This window comes from Pteropus vampyrus, unplaced genomic scaffold (genome assembly GCF_000151845.1).
Source record: "Pteropus vampyrus isolate Shadow unplaced genomic scaffold, Pvam_2.0 Scaffold63, whole genome shotgun sequence".
Lineage (NCBI taxonomy): Eukaryota > Metazoa > Chordata > Mammalia > Chiroptera > Pteropodidae > Pteropus > Pteropus vampyrus.
Genome location: NW_011888844.1, coordinates 4,145,449 through 4,169,952, shown reverse-complemented (window position 1 = coordinate 4,169,952; position 24,504 = coordinate 4,145,449). Strand labels below are relative to the sequence as shown.

Here is a 24,504-nt window from a genome sequence, read left to right as displayed (position 1 = left end):
ATTGGCTAAAGAAGCTTTGGTACATATATACAATGGAATATTACTCAGCCATAAGAAGAGATGAAATACTACCATTTGTGACAACCTGGATGGACCTCGAGATATCATGCTAAGCAAAATAAGCCAGACAAAAAAAATTGAAAATCACGTGATATCATTTATATGTGGGATAAAAACCTAAAAGCAAAAAATGAGCATAACAAACAACCAGAGACTCATGGACATGGACTATAGACTAGTAGTTACCAGAAGACTATAGACTAGTGGTTACTACTAGGGTGTGGGAGGAGGGGGGGAGGTAGATGGGGTAAAGGAGGTTAAATATAGGGTTTAGAGGGAGGGTGAACTGGGTAAAGGGGTCAAATATATGGTAGCTGTAGGAAACTGGTCTTTGGATGGTAAACACACAATAGAAAATACAGATGTCGACTGATAATTTACACCTGAAAATTATACAATTATATTAACCAATGTTACTCCAATAAACTTAATTAAAAATTTAATAAAAGAATTCAAAACAATGCTTATAAGGATACTTAATGAACTCTGTAAAAGAATATATGAACTTGTGAGAACTTCAACAAAGAGAAAGAGAATATATTTTAAAAATCAGAATTGAAGAATACAATAACTAAAATGAAAATACACTAGAGGGAATCAACAACTGATTAGATCATGCAGAAGAATGAATAAGTAGCCTGGAAGACAAGGTAGTGGAAATCAACCTACTGCAATAAAAAAGAAGAAAGGAAGAGAAGTAGGAGGAGAAGGAGGAGAAGGAGGAGGAGGAGGAGGAGGAGGAGAGAAAAAAAGGCATATCTGAGAATATACCAAGTATACTAATATTTGCAAAACAGGGATTCCAGAAGGAGAAGAGAGAAAGGGATTGAAAGCCTATTTGATAAAATAATGACTGAAAACTTCCTTAACCTGTTTAAAAAATATCCAAGTACAAGAAGCACGGAGTCCCAAACAAAGAGGCTCACACCAAGACACAACATTATTAAAATACTATGTTAAAGGTAAAAGAGAATCTTAAAAGCAGAAAGAGAAAAGCATCTGCTTATGTACAATGGAAAATCCATAAGACTATCACATGATTTTTCAGCAGAAGCTTTACAAGTCAAGAGGGAAAGTCAAAATATATTCATAGTCATGAAAGAAGAAAACCTACATCCAAGAATTCTCTACCCAAGATGGTTATCATTCAAAATTAAAAGTGGGGTAAGTGTTTCCTAGACAAGCAAAACCTGAAATAGTTTATCACAAGTAAATCAGCACTAGAAGAAATGTTAAAGAAACTTCTTTAACTGAAAAGAAATTGCCAGAACTAAAAATAGAAATTTATACCAAAAAAAAAAAAAATCTTACTGATAAAAGGAAATGTTTAATTAAAGAAACAGGTCAACCAATTACAAAACTAGTATGAAGGTTAAGAGGCAAAAATAGTAAGAATATGTGTAACTACAATTTTAAATTAAGGGATATGTACTCACAAAAGGTGTAAAATATGATGTCAAAAACACAAATATGGGGTGGGTGAGTAAAAAATATAATGCTTTTAGATTTTGTTCAAACTTAAGTGAGAATCCACCTAAATCACTATAAATATAGCTCATCATACATGAGTTTTGTGGTAACTACAAATCAAAACCATATATATATATACATACATACACAAACACACACAAAAAAAGAGAAGGAACCCAAACAAATCACTAAAGAAAGTCATCAATGTACAAGAGAATAGAGCAAACGAAAGGAACAGAGAACTACAAAAACAAACCAAAAGCTATTAATAAAATGGCAATAATACAAACATAAATAATGACTTTAAATGTAAATGGACTAAATACTCCAATCAAAAGGTATAGGGGGGGATGGAAAGATAAAAATCAAGACCTGTGCATATGCTGCCTTAGACTCACTTCAGATCAAGACACATAGAGACTGAAAATGAAGGTATGAAAAAAGATATTTCAGGAAAATGGAAATGAAAAGAAATCTAAAATAGTGATAGTTATGTCAGACAAAACAGACTAAAACAAAGACTAACAAGAGAAAAAGAAGGACATTACATAACGATAAAAGGATCAATCCAAGAAGAGTATATAACATGTGGACATCTATGCGCTGAATGTAAGAACACCTAAATACAGAAAGAAAATATTAACAACATAAAGGGAGAGATTGACAGTATTACAATAATAATAGTTGACTTCAACACTCTTCTTATATCAATGAATAGATGATTCGGACATAAAATAAATGAGAAAACAGTGGTCTCAAATAACACATTAATCCAGATGGACATAATAGATATTTATATATTATTCAATCCCCAAACAGCAAAATACGCATTATTTTCAAGGGCACATGGAGCATTTTCCAGGACAGATCAATGTGAGGCCACAAAACAAGTCTCAGTAAATTTTGGAAAAGTGAAATCATATGAAACACCTTCACAGGTCACAACATTATAAAACTAGAAATCAATTACAAGAAGAAAACTGGAAAAAACTAAAACACATGGAGGCTAAACAATATACTACCAAATAATCAGTACATTTACAAAGAAATCAGGGAAGAAATAAAAAAAAAATCTTGACAAATGAAAATGAAAACACAACAATCCAATACCTATGGGACACAGCAAAAGCAGTTTCAATATGAAAATTTATAATAATACAGTCCTAGTTCAAGGAACGAGGAAAATCTCAAGTAAACAAGATTTTCCTCATACCTAGAGAAACTAGAAAAAAGAAGAACCAACAAAGCTTAAAATAAGTAGAAGGAAGGAAATAACAAAGATCATAGTAGAAATAAATGAAACAGAAACTAAAAACAATATAAAAGATTAACAAAACTAAGAGCTTGTCCTTTGAAAATTGATAAAACTTTGATAATTGATAAACTAAATTAAACCTTTGGTCAAGAGGGAAAAAAATGGCTTAGATGATAGAGGCTCTGTTCGTCCCTCTGGCGACCAAATCAAAGTTGTGAGAGAAACAAGGAGCAAACAGCTAGGAAAAATTGCCTGAGATCTGAATGAAAAAGCCATACAACTAGAGAGAAATCTAAAAAATCACCATGCAGCAGCATAAGGTAGGATGGGGCAAGGACAAGAGGCTGCCTAGTACCAAGAGGCTGAGAGGGAAGGAGGCTACAGCAACCACAGATGCCTCATAAAGTGGTCGCATCCACAAGCGGACTTTCGTGGTGACGGACCTGCTCACACTGAGCACCAGTGCCGATTTGGTTGCGTGCAGAGAGCACCAGGGACTTACGGGGGACATTGAGTTGTCAGAGTGAAGGCCAAGTGCCAGAGTAAGACTCGCTCTGTACAGAAGTGCCTGTGGTATTCATTGTTCCTCTGTTGAGCACCTCCCCACTCCCAGTGTGCAGATGCAGCGGTGCCATAGCCTTGACATCATCAAACTGGATAACAGAGGTCGCTCTACCCAGAGGTATCCCTGAAACTCTGCCTTACCCAACTCGAGGCCCCACCCAAGTCACATTTAGGTATATTCTCAGCAAGTCAGGTGCTCTTTACTGAGCAGAGCCTAGACTCACACTGGATTCAGCTGGCCTCAGTTTCTGATGTGGCCTTTTGAGGCAACTATAAGCATAGCATCTGTGGATTGCTTACTGAATCTTAATAGGTAGCCCCAGAGGGGCAGAGACTTGGGCTACATTTGGCCTGCAGCTGAACCTCTCTCAGAACTGTGCCACTGGACACTTACTACACAAAGGCACACTAATAAGACTGGGAGACTTAGGAGCTTTGCTTAGTACATAGAAACAGACATGGAAAGGCAGCCAAAATGGGAAGACAAAAAAGCAGAAACCATATGAGAGAACAGAACAAAGATCCAGAAGTAATGGAGTCAAGCAATCTAGCAGATGTAGAGGTCAAAACACTGGTTATAAAAATGCTCAATGAACTTTTGGGAAGTGTAGATAAATTCAGTGAGAATTTAACAAAGAAATAAAAAACATAAAAATGGAAATGGAAATGATAAAAAGGAACCAGTCTGAAGTGAAGAACACATTATCTGAGATGAGAAGTATATTAAATGGAATAAACAAAGTGAATAAAGAGGAGGATCAAATGACTTATATAGAGGGTGGGAAAGCCAAGGACACTCAATCAGAATGGCAAGAAAAGAGAAGCCAAGATTATAAAAATAATTTAAGGAGCCTATGTGACATGATTAAAGGTTAAAATATCTATCTCATTGGCGACCAGAGGAAAAACAAGATGTTGAACAGCTATTTGAAAAAATAATGATGGAAAACTTTCCTAACCTGGTGAAGGAAATAGACATACAACCCCAGGAAGCTCGGAGAATACCTAACACCAGGAATCAAAAGAGACTCACACCAAGACACGTCATAATTAAAATGCCAAATGTTAAATACAAAGAGAGAATCCTAAAAGCAGCAAGAGAAAAGCAGACAGTTACCTACAATGGAGCATCCATAAGATTAGCAGCTGATTTCTCAAAAGAAGCTATGCAGGACAGAAGGGCTTGGCACCAAGTATTCAACATGATGAAAATACAGGATCTACAACCAAGGATACTTTATCCAGCATAGCTATCATTTAGAGTTGAAGGACAGATAAAGAGCTTCTCAGACAAAAATAAGCTCAAGGAATTTAACAACACTAAGCCAGTATTACAGGAAATGTTGGAGGGACTTCTTTAAGAAGAAAAAGCATGTATCATAAACAGGAATAAAGAATGGTAACAACTACATTCCTATCAATAAGTACCTCAAATGGAAAAGAATGAAGTGCTCCAACTAAAAGATAGTGTGGATGAATGGATAAGAAAAACAAGACCCCTACATGCTTCCTACAAGAGACTCACTTCAGATTAAAAGACACACACAGAGTAAAAGGAAGGGGGTGGAAAAGATATTGTTTTGATTGACCTAGAAGTTATTTAAATCAGACAGAGAAAGATAAATAGCATATGATTTCACTTATATGTGGAATCTAAGGAACAAAAAGAACAAACTAATCAAAATCAGACTCACTAATATAGTGGGCAATTTGATGATGGACAGAGGAGAGGGGGAATTGAGGGGCTGGAAGAATGAGGTGAAGAGTTAAAGAAGTACAAATTAGTAGCTGATGGATGGTCACGGAAATGGGGAGCACGGAATAGGGAATGCAGTTAGCATTAATATGTTGGCTAGGTGGAGGGTCAGGGGAGGTAGGGAGCAATTGGGGGGATTGCTTTATGAATTACATAGATGTCTAACCAATGCAATATATACTTGAAACTAATTTAAATAATTTAATTAATTAAAAATAAATAAACAAATAATCCTTTGGTCAGACTTATCAAGAAAAAAGAGAGAGGGCCCAAATAAATAAAATCAGAAATGAAAGAGAACAGATAATAATTTGCACAGAAATGCAAAGAATTATAAGAGAATACTTTGAATAATCATATGCCAGCAAACTGAACAACTTAGAACAAAATGGATAAATTTCTAGAAACATACAATTTTCTAAGACTGAACCAGGAAGAAACAGAAAACCTGAACAGACCAATTATTAATAATGAAATGGAATCGATAATCAAAAAAACTTCTAACATACAAAACTCCAGGACCATACAGAATTAAAGGTGAATTCTACAAAACATTTAAAGAAGAATTAATATCTATCCTTCCCAAACTATTCCAAAAATATTAAAATGAAGGAAAGTATCCAAACTCAGTATACAAGTCCAGCATTGCCCTGATCCCAAAACCAAATATGCATGCTACTAAAAAAAAAAAAAAATTACAGACTAGTATCTCTCATGAAAGCAGATGCAAAAATCCTCAACAAAATATTAACACACAAACTTAGCAATACATTAAAAAGACCAGACATCATATTCAAGTGGTATTTATTTTAGGGACACAGAAAGGTTTAATATACGCAATTCAATCAACATGACACCTTATGTAAACATAATGAAAGATAAGACCATATAATCATCTCAATAGATGCAGAAAAAAGATTTGACAAATTCAACATCAATTTATGATGAAAACTCTCAATAAAATGGGCAAAGAAGAAATACGTCCAACATAACTAAGACCTTTTATAACAAACCCACATTTACCAACATACTAAGTGATGAAAAGCTGAAAACTTTTTCTGTAAGACCAGGAACAAGACAAAGATGCTCACTCTCACCACTCTTATTCAACATAGTATTAGAAGTCCTAGCCACAGCATTCATATTTAAAAAAAAAAAGTATCAAAGTTGGAAACAAAGTAGTATTACTGTCACTATTTACGGATGACAAAAGAATATATACAGAAAACTTCAAAGATCTCACAAAAAAACCTATTAGAACTGACAAATAAATTCAGTAAAGTTGCGGGATACAAAATGGATATTAAAAAATTTGTTGTGTTTCTATATACTAATAACAAATTATCAGAAAAAGAAATTATGAAAACAATCCCATTTATAATTGCATCAAAAATGCCTAGGAATAAATTTAACAAAGAAAGTAAAAGACATACTCTGAAAAATATGACATTTTGGAAAGAAACTTAAGAAGACACAAATAAATGGAAAGGTATACAGTGTTCATGGATTGCAAAATTATCATTAAAATATCCAGGAGTTCCAGTCAAGTTGATGGAGCAGAGAAAGTTGTACTTGTCTCCACCCATGACCACATTAAAATTATAACTAAATTATGAAACAGTGAACTTGGAGAATGATCTGAAGACTAGCTGAACACAATTCCTATAACTGGGGATAAAAAAGAGGAGGTCACATCAAGATTAGTAAGAGGGATAAAGACTCAAAATAGGCTGATACCACACCCACATGTAGTAGTTGAGCATTGAGAGAGATATCTCAGCTGTAGAATTCCCACTGGAAGAGTAGAGGGCCCCAGCCCAAGGTTCCAAGGTCAGTAAGAGGAGTTCCCACAAAATCTGGCTGTGAAAATCAGTGGGGATTCCGATTATCTAGGTGAGACAAAAGGCAGCTAAAAACCCAAATGTCCCCTTAAGGGGCCCAAACAAAAAGTCACTCGTTCACAGGCACTCATCCTGGGCTCTCGTGGAGAGACAGCATCTCAGGAGGTGCCAGAGACATAAAGGGAGAGTCTGAGTTCTATGGCTTCAGGGTGAGGGCTGAAGGGACATACACAATTGTCCTTGTGCTGAACCTTCCTCCTGTGCAGCCTGCAGGTGGGCACCTTCTTGCCTGTGTTGAGTCTTCACCCAACAGGAACAAATCTGAATCTGCATTGACCTAGTGAAATCCACCCCGGTGGCTCCCTAAGAATCCACCCCACAAAACTGCAAATTGCCCATAGCAATTTCATTGTTGAGCAACCAGCCCTACCCCACACTCTCACCAGGAGGCTCCTTTGGCAGCAATCAACAGGACTAGGCTCATGCACCTTGGGAGACACTTTTGGTGGCAGGCAACCAACTCTACCCTAGCTACAGTATTTCTTGAACAAATCTCTGGGGTCTGTGGGCTTGAGGCAGGAAGTAGATGGCTTTGGTGTGATCTGAGACTTTTGTGAGTGGCCAGGCTCAGCAATGGCAACAAAGCTGAATTTGCACTCACCTGGGGAAAACTACTTGTCCCACTCTGGTTATTACCCAAGACCTGACATCATCCAACTCACATAGTACCTGAGGCTCATTCAGCTACTCAGTATTCGGGGCATCCAGCAAGTATACTCAGGCTTGGGGGTGCCCTGGGTGTTTTGCTGAGCTTCCTCAGACCTAGTACTGGTGGCAGCATGCCTCAGTTCCCCTCATAACCTCTCCTGCATGCCTCCAGGTCAAGCTTAGGTATCAACCAATGATGAATAGCCATGTAGCTCCTGCAAGGTAGTCACAGGCAACTGCTGAACTAGACCTGCACTGGAGCTCCTGCAAAAGGGCTCTAGAAACAACACACCTGGAAGATGGCATTAGACATCAACAGGGCACCACCTCTTTAGCCCCACAAGCAGTACACCCAAAGGGAGTCTCAACAGGTACACGAGCCTGCTGGGGCAAATTCCACTCCATGGGGTCAGCCCCTACACAGCAGTTTATACTCTGTGGGTGTGGCCAATCCCCACAGACAGTCAGCCCAAGAGTCAATCTCATCCACTGACATGCTAACAGCAATAAAAGCTTAACTACAATGGGAGAACGCATACAACCACACAAGGAACATTCCCAGAGCCCCCATTGCAGGTAATCAGAGAGAGTGTGAAACTGGGCCACACAGCACACCTATTACATAAGTCCACTCTACTGGGAAGGGGAGACCTAACAGCTCTACTTAATACATAGAAAAAAACACAGGGAGGTAGACAAAATAGGGAGACAAAAAACTTATCCCAGAAGAAAGAACAGAACAAAGCTCCAGAAAAAGAACTAAACAAAACAGAGACAAGCAAGCTAACAGGTGAAGAGTTCAAAACACTGGCTATAAGGATGCTTAATGACCTTAGAAGAAGAGTAGGTGAACTCAGCAACAACTTTAACAAAGTGATAGAACATATAAAAATGGAGATAGAAAACATAAAAAGAACCAGTCAGAAATGAAGAATACAATAACTGAAATAAAGAATACACCAGTTAAAATCAACAGTACATTAGAAGAAGCAGAGAATTGACTCAGCAATTTGGAAGAAAAGGTATCATAAAACACCCAAATGGAAAAAAAAAAAAACAAAGAGAAAATGAATCAAACAAAATAAGTATAGTTTAAGGGACCTCTGGGACAATATCAAGCATAACAACATTCACATGATAAGGTTACCAGAGGGAGAAGAAAGCAAGGGATTGAGAACCTAGTTAAAGAAATATTGGTGGAGAACTCCTCCAACTAGGCAAAGAAAATAGACATACAAGCCCAGCAAGCACACATAATCCCAAACAAGATGAACCCAATGGGGCCCACACCAAGACACATAATAATTAAATTGCCAAAGATTAAAGACAAAAAAGAATCCCAAAAGCAGCAAGAGAAAAGCAGCTAGATAATTACAAAGGGACTTCCATAAGAATGACAGCAGATTCTTCAACAGAAAATTTTCAGGCCAGACGAGATTGGCACTAAATATTCAATGGAATGAAAAGCAATGACCTACAACCAAGTTTACTCTACCCAGCAAAGCTATCATTCAGAATCAAAAGACAGATAAAGAACTTCCCAGACAACAAAAAACTAAAGGAGTTCATCAACACCAAACTGGTATTACAGGAAATGTTAAAGGAACTTCGAGGAGGAGGAGGAGGAGGAGGAAGAGGAGGAGGAGGAGAAGGAGGAGAAGGAGGAGGAGAAAAATATGAATAACAGGAGGAGGAGGAGGAGGAAGAGGAGGAGGAGGAGAAGGAGGAGAAGGAGGAGGAGAAAAATATGAATAACAAAATGTCGATAACTATGTATCTAACAATAATCACTTAAAATTTAAATGCATTAAAGGCTCCAAGAAAAAGAACTAGGGTGGCCGAATGGATAATAAAACAAGACCCATACATGTGCTTTCTAAAAGAGATCCATTTCAGATTGAGAGACACAAACAGACTGAAAGTAAAGAGATAGAAAGAGATATTTCATGCACTGGAAATGTAAAAAGAGCAGGGATAGCAATACTTATATCAGAAAAAAATAGACTTTAAAACAAAGGCAATAGTAAGAGACAAAGAAGGGCATTTCATAATGATAAAAGGGATCAATCCAAGAAAAAGATATTACTCTAGTAAGCATTTATTCAGCCAACATAGGAGCACCTAAATATATAAATCACATACTGACCAACATAATAAAGATCACATATAATAACAAACCCACAGATAACATATTCAATGGGGAAAAGCTTAAAGTATTTTCCTTAAGATCAGGAATAAGGCAAAGATTTCTACTTTCGACATTTTATTCAACATAATATGGGAGGTCTTAGCCACAGCAATTAGACAGGAAAAATAAATAAAAGGCACCCAAATTGGAAAAAAAAAGAGGTAAAACTGTCCATATTGTCAGATGATATGATATTATACAGAGAGAACTGTAAAGATTCCACCAAAAAACTTTTAGAACTTATAAATTAATTCAGTAAAGTAGCAGAATACAAAATTAATATTCAGAAATTTGTTGCATTTTTATACACCGATAGTGAACTCTCAGAAAGAGAAATTAAGAAAAAAATCCTATTTACAATTTCATCAAAAACAATAAATTTAACCAAGTAGGTAATAACCTGTATCAAAAATTATGTCATTGAAGAAAGAAATTAAAGAAGATACAATAAATGGAAGCATATACTATGCTAATGGATAGAAAGAATTAACATAATTAAAATGTCCATACTAACCAAAACAATCTCCAGACTCAATGAAATCCCTATCAAAATACCAATGGCATTTTTCAGATAGCTAGAATGAATAATCCTAAAATTCATTAATAATCCTTAATGAATAAACCATTAAGACCCTGAATAACCACAGCAATCTTGAGAAAGAAGAATAAAGTTGGAGGTATCACGCTACCTGATATCAAACTATATATATATACTATAAGGCCATAGTAATCAAAACAGCATGGTAATGGCACAAAAACAGACACACAGATCAATAGAACAGAATAGAAAGCCCAGAAATAAACCCATGCTTATACGCTCATTTAATATATGACAAAAGAGGCAAGAATAAACAATGGGGTAAGGAGAGTCTCTTCAATAAATGATGTTGGAAAAACTAGACAGATACATGCTAAAAAATGAGACTGTACCACTTTCTTATATGACATACAAGAGTAAAGTTAAAATGAATTAAAGACAAAAATGTAAGACCTAAAACCATAAACTCCTGGAAGAAAACAAAGGCAGTAAATTCTCTGACATCACTCTTAGTAATATTTCTTTCTGATGTATCTCTTTGGGCAAGGTAAACAAAAGAAAAAATAAACAAATAGAACTACATCAAACTAAAAGTTTTACACAACAAAGGAAACTATCAACCAAATGAAAAGACAACCTATTGAATGGTAGAAGATATTTGTCAATGGTACATCTCATAAGGGGTTAGTATCCATAATTTATAAAGAACTCATATAATTTAACACCAAAAAAGCCCCAAAACAATCCAATTAAAAAATGGGCAAAGGACCTCAGTAGGCATTTCTCCAAAGAGGATATACAGATGGCCAATATACATATGAAAAAATGCTCACTATCACTAATCACAGAAATGCTAATTAAAACCATAATAAGAGAATAAATGATTGCATGAAGGGGTCAAGATGGTGGATTAGATAAAAGCAGGGTTCACCTCCTTTCAGATTAACATTAAAATTACACCCAAATTATAAAAAAATAAATAAAAAACGTGGAGAACTACCTGAAGTCCAGCAGATTATAACATGTATATCTAATAATAAAAAGAAGGAGCCACATTAAAGCCAATAGAAGGAGCAAAGTTGTGAATAAGGCTGGACTCACATCCAGCATCAGGTAGCAGTGTAATACCAGGAGGAAGAGAGAGGCTGCAGATGCTCCCTTGAAGGAGAGAGGGGTTCTATCCCAAAACGGGCACTCCCTAGCCTAGGGTCCCAGCTCAGGGAAGAGGAATTCTCAAAAAATTGGAATGTAAAAATCAGGGGATTCTGACCATCTGGGTAAGATAGGAGACTGAAATCCCAGACACCCTGTTAAAGGACTCATGCACAGGCATTCTCACCTCTGGAAACTCGCCAAGGGCACCAGCTGTGGGACGGAGGCTCAGGCGAGATTCATACAGGGAAAGACTGAATTACCTGGTGCCTGAACAAAGGCTGGACAGGCAGCTGCCATTGTGCCTTAGTTGGGGACCCTCCACAAAGCAGCCTACAGACTGGCGGTGCCAGCTCACCCGTGCTGATCCCTCCCCCTCACACAGCCAATTCTGAAGCTGAACTGGCATGAGGAGATTGCCTGTTCCACCCAACCTTCATATTGCCCAGTGTGGCTTGTTGCCAGGAGGCAGCCTCGCTCTGCCCCTCTCGTGGGCCAAACATTAGGCGTAGGCACACAGACCTCAGCCAGCACTGTGAGTGCAACTCAGGGACAGTTTTGAGCAGATCACCACTGCCAACATGAGCTTGGTCGGATTGCAGGGAGCAATGGACCAGTCCCAGACAGCAGCTTGTCTTGCTATGATCTGTGACTTTAGTGGGAAAAAAATTGGCAGACTGGAAAGTTGCAGCAAGACTAAGGCTGTGTTGACCTGACAGCCATTGTCTCCTTGAGATCTGGCTGCACCCAACCCACAAAATGCCCGCTGTGGCTCATTGACAGGCAATGCCTGCTCCCTATCCCTCGCCCAGGCCACACATTCTGCACAGGCAACAAACTTTGGCTAGCTCAGTGTGCTCATTTCAGGAAAATCGGTTGTGGGCAGACCACCTGTAAGAGCTGCAATATCGCTCGGGGGATCACAGGTGTCTATGGAACCACCCCAGATGGCAATTGGTCTCATTGTGATCTATGAATACAGCCAGAATATGTGGTCACAGAAGTTATAGCAAAATTTAGGCTGTATTGGCCTGACAGTCCTTGTTTCCCTGAGATCTCACTTCACCCAAGCCATGAAGTGCCCACAGAATGGTGAAAGGCAGACACACTGCCTTCCACTACCTGCAGCTGTGCATTCTGCACAGCCAACAGATGTTGGCTAGCTCAGTGAGCAAATTTCAAGGAAAACAGTGACAGGCAGATCACCGCTGCAAGCACAAGATATAATATGGCTTTGGCAGATCACAGGGGTTGGTGAGCCCATCCCAGAAAGCAGTAGGTCTTACAGTGATATGTGACTTTTGTGGGAGCCCAAGGTCCCAGAGCTGGCAGCAAAGCTGGTGCTCTATAGGCTTGACGGCCCTGTGCCTCACTGAGACACCACCCCAACTAACTCACAAATTACCTGTGGCAAACCTGCTCCTAGGCACACCAGTCCCATCCTATGCTTTCTTTGGTACACATATTCAACACTAAACAACAGCTTTCAGTTCTGACAGCACACACAAAGTCCATGCATCTAGAAGAAGCTCTTGGTGGTGGTCCAAAAATCCATGCCCATGAGCTTCATTAATTCTTGAACAGATATCTGGTGTTTGAAGGCCAGAGCTGGACAAGGCTGGCCTTGCTGCAATCTGAGACTTATACAGGGAGCCACAAAGATAGTGCTGGCATGTAAACTGACACAGCAGTGGCTGGAGGACATCTGCTCAATATATCCAAATGATTCCCTGAGTACTGGCACCACCCAACGTGCATATCACATAGAGGCTCTTACAGTTGCTGAGTCTTACAGGCAACTGACAGGCAGCCACAGGCCTTGAGAAGCACTGGTCCTTCTGCTAAACTGCCCCAGGATCTGTACTGGGGTAACTAGACTGAAGCCTATAGCATTTTCTCTTCCACTTACCTATACATCTAGCATAGGGAGCAACCATCTGTGGATCACTTTGTAGATCTCACCAGGTAGCACCGAGAAATTAAAGGCAGCAGCCAACCTTGACTTACTGGGGAGCCCCTTCCAAGGGGCCACAGAACCAACACACCTGGGAGCTGGTGCTAGACCACACCAGAGCAACTCCTGACTAGCCACATAAGCAGTACACACAGAGGGTGGTCTCAAAAAAAAAAAAACCACAAGCCTGCTAGAGCAAATCCCACTCAGTGGGGGCAGACCCCACAAAGCAACTCATATCCTGGGGGTGCAGCTAATTCCCACATTCAACCTGACCGTTAATCCCATCCACTGAGGTACTAACAATGATAAAGGCTTAGTGACAACAGAAGATCACACTTTACCCACACAAAGATCATGTTCAGAGCCCCTTGAACAAGGGATCAGGGAGAGTGCACCAATGGGCCACATAGGATACTTTCCACATAAGGCCATCTGTGTAAGGCTGAAAGATTAAACACATATTCCTAGCACATAGAAACAAACACAGAAAGGCTAATAAAATGAGAAAACAAAGAAACATACCACAAATGGAACAGGAGAAAAATAAGCTAAATGAAATGGAGGCAAGCAACCTACCAAAGACAGAGTTCAAAATAATGGTTATAAGGATGCTCAGTGAATGTAGGGGGAGAATGGATGAGCTCAATGAAAACCTCAACAGAGAGATAGTAAGCATAAAAAAAAGGACATAGAAACCATAAAATAGAAACAGACAGAAATGAAGAATACAATAACTGAAATGAGGAATACATTAGAAAGATTCAATAATAGATTGGACAAAACAGAATACTGAATCAGCAAACTTGAAGATCAGGCAGCAAAAAACACCCAATCAGAACAGCAAAAAGAAAAAAAAAAATTAAAAATGAAGATAGTTTAAGAGACCTCTGGGACAACATGAAGTATAACCATATTTGGATCAAAGAAATACCCAGAGGAGAGGAGAGAGAGCAAGAGATTGAGAATCTGTTTGAAGAAATAATGACAAAAAACTTCTCTAAAGTGTCAAAGGAATTAGACATACAAATACAGAAAGAACAAAGGGTCTCAAAAAAGAGGATTTTAAACAGACCCAGACTAAGACAAATCATAATTAAAATGTCAAAAGAAAAAGACAAAGAAAACCTTAAAAGCAGCAAGAGAAAGGTAGCTAGTTAATTACGAGCATACTCCCTTAAGAATGTCTGCTGATTTTTCAACAGAAACTTTGCAGGCCAGAAGGGATTTGCAAGAAATATTCAAAGTTAGGAAAAACAAGAATCTCCAACCACGAATACTCTACCCAGCAAGGTTTTCGATTAAAATGAAAGATGAGATAAAGAGCTTCCCAGACAGAGAAAAGCTTAAGGAATTTGTCACTAATTAGCCAGTATTATAAGAAATGTTAAAGAAACTTCTGCAAAAAAAAAAGGAGGATAAAACAAATACAAATAATAAAATGACAATAACTCTGTATCTATCAATAATAATTTTAAAAGTAAATGGATTAAATTCTCTAATCAAAAGACATAGGGCAGCCAAATGAATAAGAAAACAAGCCCCATACATATGCTGTCTACAAGAGATCCATATCAGATCAAATGACACTCACATACTTAAAGAGATGGAAAAAGATATTGCGTGAAAATGGAAATTTTAAAAAGCCAGAGTAGCAATACTTATATCAGATAAAATAGGCTTTAACACAAAGCCTATAATAAGAGACAAAGAAAGGCATTGTGTAATGATAAAAGGGTCAATATATCAAGAGAAAATAACTCTAGTAAACATAAACGCACCCAACATAGGAGCACCTATATACTAAAAGCAATTATTGACTGACATTAAAGGAGAGATCAACAGTAGTATACTCAAAGTAAGGGACCTTAACACTCCATTGACACTATTGGACAGATTTTCCAGGAAGAAAATCTACAAAGAAACAATGGGACTAAAAGATACACTAAACCAGATGGATTTAAAAGATATTTTCAGAGCATTTCACTCCAAAGCAGAAAAATATGCATTCTTCTCAAGTATACATGGAACATTTTCCAAGACCGACCATTTGTTATACCACAAAACAAGTATCAACAAATTTAAGAAGACTGAAATCATATCAACCATTTTCTCTGATCACAATGGCATGAAACTAAAAATCAACTACAAGAAAAAAACTAGAAAATACACGTGCACATGGAGCCTAAATAAGATGCCACTAAACAATGAATGCCTTAACAATGTAATCAAGGTAGAAATCAAAAGATACCTAGAGACAAATGAAAATGAAAACACAATGACTCAAAATCTATGGGACACAGGAAAAACAATCCTGTGAGGGAAATTCATAGCAATAAAGGTCTACCTCAAGGAACTAGAAAAAACTCAAATAAGCAATCTAAACTTACACTTAAAGGAACTAGAACAAGAATAGCAAATAAAGCCTAAAGTAAGTAGAAGGAAGAAAATAATAAAGATCAGATGAAAATAAATGAAATAGAGTCTAGAAAAACAATACAAAAGATTAATGAGAATTCTGGGAAGAAATGGCATAGATGATAGAAGCATTGTTCATCTCTCTCACAACCACATCAAAGTTGGGACAGAAACACAGAGCAAGAAGCAAGTAAACTCACCTGGGATCTAGATGAACAGAAGCACTACAACTAGGCAGAGAAATAATTAATCAAACTGCAACGGTAAATGATAGGAGAGGTCAAAGACCCAAGGATGCACAGTCCCAAGCGGCTGAGAGGGACAGAGGCTGCAGCAGCCAGTAACTGCAGATGCTTCCAATAGGGGCCATTTCCATGAACAGATTACGGCGGTGATGGACTTGCTTGCTCTGACTACCATCACCAGGTGAGCTCCACCAGGAGCACCAGGGACTTACTGGGAGGTACTGAGTTGTTCGAGTAAGGGCCAGAGACGAGGATCTCTCCCAGACAGAGGTGCCTGCAGTATACATTGTTTCTCTGTTTAGCCATCTCACCTCCCAATGTTCAGAGGCAGTGCTGCCACAGCTGAGACCTTATCAAATTAGATAATAACAGAGATTGCTCCACCCAGAGGATTCTCTGAAACTCTGCCTCCCTCAATTCAGGACCCACCCAAGACACATCTAGTGGTGTCCTCGGGAATCTGGTGTGCCTTGCTGGGCAGTGACAGCTAGCCTCGGCTTCTAGCGAAGACTCTTGAGGCAACTATAAACACAAGATTTGTGGATTAATTCCTGAATCTTAACAGGTGGCCCTGTAGGAGCACAGGCTAGGGCTAAATTTGGCATGCAGCTGAATCCTTCTCAGGACTGTGACTCTTGACTACACTGCCACGCTAATAAGACCGGGAGGCTTAGGAGCTTTGCTTAGTACATAGAAATAGACACAGAAAGGCACCCAAAAAGGGAAGACAAAGAAGAAGAAATCATGTGAGAGAACAGAACAGAGCTCCAGGAAAAATTAAGTCAAGCAATCTAACAGGTATAGAGTTCAAAACACTGGTATAAAAATGCTCAGGGAACTTAGGGGAAGTATAGATGAATTCAGTACGAACTTTAAAAAAGAGATGGAAAAAAAAACATAAAAATGGAAATGGAAATTATAAGAGGAACCAGTCAGAAGAGAAGAATACATTACCTGAAATGAAGAGTATATTAGAGGGAATAAACAGAGTGGAAAAAGAAGAGGATCAATATAGAGGTTTGGAAAGCCAAGGACACCCAATCAAAACAGAAAGAGAAAAGAAGACAAGACTATAATAATTTAAGAAGCCTATGGGACACTATTAAATGTAAAATAGCCGTGTCACATGGGCACCTAAAGGAAAACAAGAAGTTGAAAAGCTATTTGAAGAAATAATGATAGAAAACTTCCCTTATCTGGTGAAGGAAATAGATATACAACCCCAGGAAGCTCAGAGAGTACCAAACAAGATGAATCCAAAGAGGACCGCACCAAGAAACATCATAATTAAAATGGCAAAGGTTAAATACAGAGAGAAAATCTTAAAAGCAGCAAGAGAAAAGTAGTTATTTACCTAAGAGGGGGCACCCATAAGACTGGCAGCTGATTTCTCAAAAGAAACTGTGAAGGACAGAAAGGCTTGGCACAAAATAGTCAATGCGATGAAAATCCAGGATCTATAACCAAGATTACTTTATCCACCAAAGCTATTATTTAGAGTCAAAGGACAGATACAGAGCTTCCCAGAAAAAAGAAGCTAAAGGAATTCATCATCGCCAAGCCAGTATTACAGGAAATGTTGGAGAGACTTCTTTAAGAAGAAAAAGCATGTATCAAAAATAGGAATAAAGAATGGTGATAACTACATTCCTATCAACAAGTACCTCAAATGGAAAAGAATGAAGTGCTCTAATCAAAAGATAGAGTGGCTGAATAGATAAGAATACAAGACTCCTACATATGCTGCCTATAAGAGTCTCACTTCAGATTAAAAGACACATATAAGTCTACAGCTATGCTACCCTGAACAAGCCCAATCCCATCTGATCTTGGAAGCTAAGCAGGGTCGGGCCTGGTTAGTACTTGGTTGGGAGACCACCTAGGAAGACCAGGTGCTGTAGGCGTAAAAAATAAAATAAAATAAAATAAATAAGGGATTGTAAGCTGACAAGGTCCTTGCAATCTGTGAGGTCAACCAAAGATTGCCTCACCTAAAAAAAAAAGATGTGGTTTCATAGTGTACCAGAGTTATCACGTCTGCTTTACACGCAGAAGTCCTGGGTTTGTGTCCCAGTAGAGGCACAGTCCATGATCCACGGCCATGCCACCCTGGAAAAGTCCGATGTCTGATCTCAGAATCTAAGCAGGGTCAAGCCTGGTTAGTACTTGGATGGGAGACCACCTAGGAAGACCAGATGCTGTAAGAATAATAACAATAATAAATAATAAAATGACATACACAGACTATAAGGAAGGGGATAAATCTGCATTGCCTTTGATGGACCTAGAGGGTATATGAAATCAGATAGAGAAAGAGAAATATCACGTGATTTCGTGTATACGTGGAATCTAAAAAAAATAAACAATAACAACGAAAATAAATTCATAGATACAGAGAATATTTTGAGGGCTACAAGATTGGAATGGTGTTGGGGGGATGGTGGAAAAGGGAAAAGGGATTAAGAAGTACAAATGGATAGTTAAAAAATAGACATGGAGATATAAATTGTAATATAAGGAAAATAGTCAACGGTGTTGTAATAAACATGTAAGGGGGAGAGGGTTACTAGATTTAGTGGGGTGATCACTTTGTGAATTATATAGATCTCTAATCACTAAGTTGTACAAATGAAACTAATAGATTATTGTATGTCAATGATAATCGAAAAAAATTGAATTGTACAATGTAAATACGAGCAACTAATTGTCTATTATATTTCAATACAGCTGGGAAAAAAATGTTTAAAAGAAAAAAGAAAAGAATAAGAGCAAGAATTCATACCAAACAAATGATTAATGAAACCAAGAGCTGGTTCTTTGAAAGGATAAATAAAGTTGACAAACCCTTAACAAGATACATCAAGGAAAAAAGAGAGAGGACTCAAATAAAATCAGAAATGAAAGAGGAGAAATATTTACGAATTCCACAGAAATCAACAGACCATAAAAAATACTACAAGCAACTACATGCCAACAAATTGGACAATCTAGAAGAAATAAACACATTCCTAGAAATACACAGTATTCCAAGATGAGTCAAGTAGAAACAGAAAATCTGAACTGACTGATTACCACCAACGAAATTGAATCAGTAATCAAAAACTTCCCAAAAAACAAAAGTCCTGGACCAGACGGCTTCATAGCTGAATTTTACCAAACTTTCAAAGAAGAATTAACACTTATGCTTCTACAACTATTCCAAAAATTTTAAGAAGAGGATAGGCTCTCTAACTCCTTTGATGAGGCTACCATTACCTTGACTTGAAAACCAGACAAATACATTACGAATACAGAAAACTATAGGCTGATATCTCTTATGAACATTGATCTAAAATTCCTCAACAAAATATTAGCAAACTGTATTCAGCAATACATTAAAAATATCATATATCATGATCAAGTTGGATTTATTCCTAAGATGCAAGGCTGGTACAATATCTGAAAATCAATTAATGTGATATACCACATTAACAAATTGAAAGATAAAAACCCTATAATCATATCAATAGATGCAGGGAAATCATTCAACAAAATCTAGTATCCATTTATGATAAAAACTCTCAGCAAAGTAGGAGTAGAGGGAACATACCTCAACATAATAAATGCGATATATGACAAACCTACAGCTAACATCATACTCAATGGGGGAAGTCTAAAAGCGTTTTCCTTAAGATCTGGAACAAGACAAGACAAGGATGCCCACTTTCACCACTACTCTACAACATTGTACTGGAAGTCTTAGCCACAGCAATAAGACAAGAAATAGAAATAAAAGGTTTCCGAATTGGAAAGGAAGAAGTAAAACTCTCATTATTTGCAGATGATATGATACTATATATAGAGAACCCTGAAAATTCCACCAAAAACTGTTAGAACTGATCAATGAATTCAGGAAAGTAGCAGGATAGAAAAATCAACATTCAGAAGTCAGTGGCATTTTTATACACCAGTGATGAACTTAAGAAATCTTTCCCATTTACAACAGCATCGATGACAATAAAATGCCTGGGAATCAAATTAAACAAGGAGTAAAAGAACTGTTCTAAGAAAATTATAAGTCCTTGAAAAAAGGAATTTAAGAAGATACAAATAAATGGAAGTATATATTGTGCTCATGGGTAGGAAGAATCAACATCATTAAAATGGCCATACTACCCAGAGCAATCTATTGATTCAATGCAATCCTTATCAGAATACCAATGGCATTATTCAGAGAGCTAAAACAAATAATCCTAAAATTTATATGCAACCATATAAGACCCCGAATAGCAATGGCAATCTTGAGAATGAAAAACAAATTTGGAGGTATCACATTACCTGATATCAAACTATACTACAAGGCTACAATAATCAATACAGCATGGCACTGGCATAAAAACAGAAACATTAGTGAATGGAGCAGAACAGACAGCCCAGAAATAAATTCACAATGATACACTCATTTAATATATGACAAAGGAGGCAAGAACATACAATGAGGTAAAGATAGTCTCTTCAATAAATGGTACTGGGAAAATTGGACAGATAAATGCATAAAAAAAGAAACTGGACCACCTTTTTACACCATATAGAATAGAGTCAAATTGATTAAAGACTTCAATATAAGGCACTACACTATAAAACTTCTAGAAGAAAACATAAGCAGTAATCTCTCTGATATTGCTACTAGCAATTTATTCTCAGACATATCTCTTCGGACAAGGTAAACAAATGAAAAAATAAGCAAATAGGACTACATCAAACTAAAAAGATTTTGCACAGCAAAGGAAACCATCAACAAAGCGAAAAGACAACTGACTGAATGGGAGAAGATATTCATTTATGATACATTTGAAAATGGGTTAATATCTAAAATATATAAAGAACTCATACAACTGAACAACAACAACAAAAACAAACAAACAATCTAATTAAAAAATGGGCAGAAGACCTGAATAGACATTTCTCCAGAAAGGAAATACAGATAGCCAATAGACATATGAAAAAATGTACAAGTTCACTGATCATCAGAGACATGCACATTAAAAACACAATGAAATATCACCTCACAGCTGTTAAAATGGTTATCATCAATGAATCAAAGAACAACAAGTGTTGTTGAGGATGTGGAGAAGAGGGAACTCTCATACACTGTTGGGATTGCAAATTGGTACAGCCACTATGGAAAATAGTCTAGAGGTTTCTCAAAAAAATTAAAAATAGATATATTTTTTGACCTAGCAATTGGACTTCTGGGTATTTATCCAAAGAAAACCAAAACAATAATTTGTAAAGATCTATGCATCCCTATGTTCATGGCAGCTCAATTTACAATAGCCAAGATATGAAAGCTACCTAAATGCCCATAAACAGACAACTGGACAAAGAAATTATGGTTCATATACACAATGGAATATTACTCAGCCATAAAAAAATAAAATCCTGCCATTTGCAATGACATGCATGGACCTGGAAGTTACTACTCTGAAAGAAATAATTCAGACAGAGAAAGATAAATACCATATGATTTCACTTATATGTAGAATCTAACGAACAAAAAGAACAAACTAATCAAAAGCACACTCACAAATATAGAGGACAATCTGGTGATGGCCAGAGGTCGGGGGTAGGGGTTGGCGGGCTGGGAGAAAGCAGTGAAGGCTTAAAAAAGTACAAATTAGTAGTTGATTGATGGCCAAGGGTATGTGGAGCACAGCATAGGGAATGCAGAAAGCAGTAACATGATGGCTATGTGTAAAGCCAGAGGGAAGATAGAGTAATCAGGGGGATCATTTCATAAACTATATAAATGGCCAACCAATGTACTTGAAGCTAATAAAAAACACAATGAGATATCACCTCACACCTGTCAGAATGGTCATCAACAATGAATTAACAAACAATAAATGTGCAAGTACATGGCAAGTACGTGGATAAAAGGGGCCCCCTGTGCTCTCTTGGTGGGATGGAAAATTGATACAGCCACATTGGAGAACAGTTTGAAGGTTCCTCAAAAATTAAACATGCAACTACCTATGACCCACAAATTCCACTTCTGGATCTTTATCTTTAGAAATCAAAAACACTAATTGAAAAAGATATATGCACCCCTATGTTCACCGCAGCACTATTTACAATAGCCAAGATATAGAAGCAACCTAGGTGCCCATCAATAGTTGATTTAATAAGGAAGTCGTGATGTACATATATACATACACACACAATGGAATACTACTCAGCCATAAAAAATGAAATCTTACCATTTGCAACAACATGAATGGACTTAGAGAGTATTATCCTAAGTGAATAAATTAGACAGAGAAAGACAAATACCATTTAACTTCACTTATATGTGGAATCCCATGAACAAAATAAATGAACAAACAAAACTAAAGACAGACTCATAGATACAGAGAACAAACTGGTGATTGCCAGGTGTTGGGGGGTGTGAGCCTGTGTGAAAAATGTGTAAAGATTAAGAAGTACAAATTGGTAGTTACAAAGTAGTCATGGGATGTAAAGTACAGCATAGGATATATAGCAATAGTATTGTAATAACTATGTATAGTGCCAGGTGGGTGCTAGACTAATCAGAGGGTTTACTTTGTGAAATATATAAATGTCTAACCACTATGCTATACATCTGAAACTGATATAAAATAATATTGAATGTCAACTCTAATTGATTTTTTTTAAAGAAGGAAAAAAATATCCATATCACACAAATCAATCTACAGATTCATTGCAATCCTTATCAAAATGCCAATGGAATTTTTCATAGAACTAGAACAAATAATCTTAAATATTATATGGAACTACAAAAGACTCCAAATAGACAAAGCAATCTTGAGAAAAATAACAAAGTTGGAGGTATTTCAAAATTATTTCAAACTATGCTACAAAGCAATAGTAATCGAAACAGTATCATACTGGCACAAAAAAGACAAGTAGATCAATGGAACAGAACAGAGAGCACTGAAATAAAGCCACACTTTATTTTCAATTGATCTACAACAAAGGAGACAAGAATATACAATGGAGAAAAGACAGCCTCTTCAATAAATGGTGTTGGGAAAACTGTTTAGATATAGGTGAAAAAAATGAAACTAGATCATTTTCTTACATGCTATACAAAAATAAACTCAAAATGTATTAAAGACTTAATAGAATACCTAGAACAATCATGTTTCTAGAAGAAAACAAGCAGTAAACTCTTTGACATTGTCCTTAGTCATATTTTTTTTTAACATTTCTCCTTGGTGAAAGATAACAAAAGCAAAAATAATCAAATGGGACTACATCAAACTAAAAAGCTTTTGTATAAAGAAGGAAACCATCAACAAAATGAAAAAGCAGTCTACTGAATGGGAGAAGATATTTGTTAATGCTATATCCAATAAGGGTTAATAACCCCAATGTTATTAAAACTCATGAACTCAACATAAGAAAACCCAACAATCCAATTACAAAATGGGCAGAGGACCTGAATAGATGATTTTTCAGAGAAGACATACAGATGGTAAACAGGCAAAAGAAAATATGCTCAACATCACTAATCAGGAAAATGCAAATCAATTCCACAATGAGATATCATGTCATATCTATCAGAATAGCTATAATCAAAAAACAACACAGAACAAGTGTTGGCAAGGATGTGGGGAACAGGGAACCCTTGTTCACTCTTGGCGGGATTGTAAACTAGTGCAGCCATTATGGAAAACAATATCTAAATTGCTTAAAAAATTAAAACTAGCACCACCATATGACCCAGCAATTCCACTTCTGGATATTTATCTGAAAAAAAAAAAAGACACTATTTTGAAGATATATGAATCCTATTTGTTCACTGCACCATGTGTGCAATAAACAAGATATAAAAGCAACCTAAGTGTCGATCAACATATGAATGATTAAAGAAGATGTGGTATTCATATACAATGGAATATTACTCAGCCATGTAAAAGAATGCAATCTTGACATTTGTGACAACATGATGGACCTAGGGAGTATTATGCTAAGTGAAATAAAATTGGACAGAGAAAGACAAATACTGTATGATTTTACTTACATTCGGGATCTAATAAAGAAAGCTAATGAAAAAACAAAATGAAACAGAAACACTCTCATAAATAAAAAGAACAAACGATGGCTGTCAAAAGGGAGGGAGTGGAGTAATGGGTAGAAAAGGGGAAGGGGATTAAGAACAAACTTTCAATTATAAAGTAAGTCACAGGGATATAATGTGCATAAGAAATATAGCCAATAATATCATAATAATTATGTATGGTGACATAGCTACTAGAGTTATTATGGCAATCATGTCATAAGATTTATAAATTATAAATCACTATTGTACACCTGAAACTAATATAATAT

General features: G+C 37.0%; 1 protein-coding gene and 1 non-coding gene across 2 annotated transcripts in view; one reads left to right on the top strand and one right to left on the bottom strand.

Moving 5' to 3' along the window:
* The window catches only part of DACH2 (dachshund family transcription factor 2), a 687,399-nt gene that overhangs the window by 197,378 nt on the left and 465,517 nt on the right, over positions 1-24,504 (bottom strand). The gene's annotated exons all lie outside the window — the stretch shown is intronic.
* Positions 17,935-18,053, top strand: LOC111740411. The gene has a single exon (XR_002780606.1). It is a non-coding gene; the product is annotated as a 5S ribosomal RNA (ribosomal RNA).